The following is a 4,030-nucleotide window of genomic DNA, read 5'->3' on the forward strand; positions in this document are numbered from 1 at the left end:
AAAAACCACAAGAAACTCATACACACTATTGCTTATATGGTACAAAACTCACATACACACAGTATTTCTTATACTATACAAAAGTCAATTTAAATGAGTCAAGGATCTTAATATAAGATTTGAAACCATCAGGGGAAAAAGAGGAAAATCCTGTCATAATAAATGATTGTCAATGGCTTTTGAACAGATTTCCGATAGCCCAAGCCATAAAGCAAGAACTGGCAAACAGCACCCCCATGAGAATTTTTCTCCTTCAGCTTTCCTAGTATCTTGCTTTTACAACCTTTCTGCCCTCTCTTCTGTGATGTTTCTTGAGCAATAGATGCAGGAACTGTGATGAAGATATGTCCATGCGGTCTGGGCTCCCCATCATCTGCTGATCTCTGCATGGTATGCAATTAAGGTTCTTGGTGATAATCTCCATTTGTTATGAACAAGCTTCTTTGAGGAGGGATGGTTCTACACTTATATATGGGTATAAAGATAAGATCTAAGTCTAAAATGCAGTTAGCAATTTTTGTTAGTATAACAAAATGGCAGTAGTAGATCCTCTTTTAAGATCCATGAACTCATTTGCCCAAGAGGCTGGCTGGATTTCTAGCACCAGGTATGATTTTCCCTCCCATTGAGAGGGCCTTAACTCCAATTTAGATAACTGTTGATTACCACCAACATTTGAATGACATTCAAGCCACCTTTTAGATATCTTGCAATGCTGGTTATTATTGTGGCTCATAGGAGTCATAGCTGGATAAGATTATTAATAGCTTCCCTCCTTTAGCAGCTTTTATAGTATTTTCTGGTACTATGGAAGCCAGATCACAGTAAAAAGACATTCAGGTTAGAGCCAGTTCAAATCACTAAAATTCTACATCCTAATTGTGTGTTGTCTCCAGCAATAGGGGTTTATCTTCAAACTCTGAGTGGTTACCAAGGGCAACTGCCATAGTATTTATTGTTTTGGGAATCACTTGGACTACCCTGACCACATATATGTGTGTGTGTGTGTGTGTGTGTGTGTGTGTGTACATATACATACATACACATATATATTTGTGTGTGTATGCACATATATTTATATGGATTGTGTGTGCTTTTAGGTAAAGAAACCCTTTTGTATAGTTGGTGGGTATGTAAACTTGTGAGTCCATTGTGGAAGTCAGTGTAGATGGTCCTCAGAAAGCCAAAACTAGAATTATTATATGACCTAGATATACCAATCTTGGATATGTACATAAAACAATCAAAATCACCTTATAATAGAGATTGCTAAACACCCATGTTTAAGGAAACTCTATTCACAATAGTGAAGTCATGGAGTAAGTGCAGGTACTCTTTAAAAGGATGAAATGTGAAAGATGAAACTTGATAATTCATAGGGGGAAATGCATGGAACTGGAGATCAACATATTAAAATAAATAAAACAGATATATACAGAAAAAATGAGCATATTTTCTATATGTGCTGTATCCAGATTTTTAAAACATGTGAATATTAATGGGGTCTTAGGGAGTAAGATAAGGGCACTATTGTAAGTTAGGTAATAGGAGGTAAGTGAAGGGTTGATTAAGGTTTAAATACATCTACATATAGCAATGTAGTAAAACTGACTATTTTGTAAAACTCATATATAGTAGTAAAACATGTAGTTACAAATCACTTCTTCTTTATAAAAATGTATCTCAAATAAGCAGACAAAGGAAATTGGGAGTTAATGGGAAGTTAAACAGAAATGGATACAAGGAGCAGAGATACTCTGTGTGTGTCTACGTGCGTGCATGCGTGCGTGTGCGCGCGCGCGCACACACACACACACACACACACACACACACACAGTCTGTACATTTATGTCAGAGGCAATCTTGGAAGCACTTGAAATAATGGCAAAAGCCATAGACAAAAGTGAAAGAACAGGTACAAGGCACAGCTTAAGGAAATCATTGGAAGAGCCAGGCTTCTTAAACATGTGGGCCTATTTTCCTCAAGAAATAGTCTGATGTCCGGTGACCCTGAAGACTGGAATGAATGTTGTCTGACAATCTGGTGATATTTTTACTGTTCTATGGAGCCAGCCTTCCTGAATCCCCCAGTTCTGGGCATTGTTTAGGCCCTAATCCTGACCTTAGTCTCTTAGTGACTAGAACCCATCTCATGAAAGAGGCCCCATGTGCTTGGCATCTTCCACCAATAGAATCTAACCTTATGCTTATTACAAATCCTTCCCCCATAGGCCTCGGCCTGAGCACTGTTTATCAGCCAATAGAACTCATTTTATTGTGAAGGTCACAGGTGCTTTGCTACTTTGCTAGGGAGTTCCTATGTATCTATGCCTAAAGCTTATTTGTCATCGTTGTCACAAGGAAACCTTTTCCCAAAGTTTCACTGTGCTTCAATGTGTAAGAAGAATAAACCACAAGGTCAAATCTGGGTGTTCAGACCCAGTGTCTGCAAAAGTGATGCTAACTCAAGTTTCATTTTTTGCCTTGCATGAATCATCTCCATTCAAGCCACAAAGCTTGCATGGGCTCCATCAGGTCCCAAAGTAAAATATTAGGAGTCTCCAAAGTTGAGTATCACATACTGATGTTACTTGAATTTCACAAATATTTACTAGAGGCCAAGAGATGTCCCTCTTCTGGTTTAAAGATACAGAAGTAATTGTTTTGTTTGAAGAAAATCTCTCCTACTGAACATTGACACAGAAGGTTCTACATTGTGTTGGAAATTCTTTATAGAAGAAAATGCTGCCTACTAAAGTGTACAAATGGGTCTCTAGCGGAAAAACAAGATTTTGTGAGTCACTTAATGCTTACCTAATATGGGCTGGGAATACAGTTCAGAGATAGAGCACTTATTTAGGATGTGTGACGCCTTAGTTAGATCTATGTATCAACATAAACAAACAGCCTTAGTAAAGAATAGATGCCTTCAGATACTTGTTACCTAGATAAATGAGCAGTTCAAGTTAATTTTTATAAATATTGTCACATTCTTATTAGAGAATGGGCACTGAACATTTTAAGAATTATTTCATAATGAAATCTTTGTTTTTCTAAAACCTCCCATATTAACAAAATTAGTATATAAATACATGGAAAACTTGATTTTTTTCAAATATAGGAAAAGATATTTCTACCTATTACTTGTATGGTATTTTACTTTTAATCACATATTTATTCATTTATGTATTTATTTGTTTTTGCAATGGTGGAAAGAATCAAATCCAGGGTCTAGCATACACACTGCAAATATTCTAGCACTATGCTCTACTATCAACACTACTTCTATAATATTTAGTTTGTTTGTTTTTGAAACAGGGTCTCCTATAAAGCCTTGAATGTCCTGGAACTGGCTATGTGTACCAGGTTAGTCTTGAACTCATAGTGATTAACCTATATTAGCCTCCTAATTCCTGGGATTAAAGGCATGTGGCACTGTACCTGGTTTAGTTATATAATTTTTAAATTGGATAAAACATCTAGGAATATGATTTATAATTCTGATATATTTAACATTTATGTTATTACTATAACAAGAACATAATATTATTGTTATAACAAGAAACAGACACAGACTCAGAGATCCCCTCATTTGTACACTCAAGATACTATAAAAACATTAAACTGGAAGCCATAATATATACACAAAGGAAGTGTATGGTAAAAGTGAGAAAAATAAGTAAAAATAAAATAATAAAAAAAATCTGGATACATTATGAGACAAGGAATCTTTAAAGATGCCATTGAGTTCATTTTCTGTTGGCCATCTACTGTTGGACATACAGTCTACCCCTAAGACTTTTTTCCCTAGTGGGACTCCCTTGGAGGAAACTAAATTTTCATTTGCAAGTGGTCCTCAATTGGAGATAACTTCTGAGTTAGGGATGGGAGCATGTGCCCATTCCACCTTTCAGCTGTAGGATCTCATTTGGTGAAGATCTGTGCAGGCCTTATGCATGCTGTCTCAGTCTCTGTGAGTTCATATATGGGTCTGTACTGTTGACAAGAGGTCCTGATTTTCTTGGTGTTC

Source organism: Peromyscus maniculatus, chromosome 21, assembly GCF_049852395.1.
Source record: "Peromyscus maniculatus bairdii isolate BWxNUB_F1_BW_parent chromosome 21, HU_Pman_BW_mat_3.1, whole genome shotgun sequence".
NCBI classification, from domain to species: Eukaryota; Metazoa; Chordata; class Mammalia; order Rodentia; family Cricetidae; genus Peromyscus; species Peromyscus maniculatus.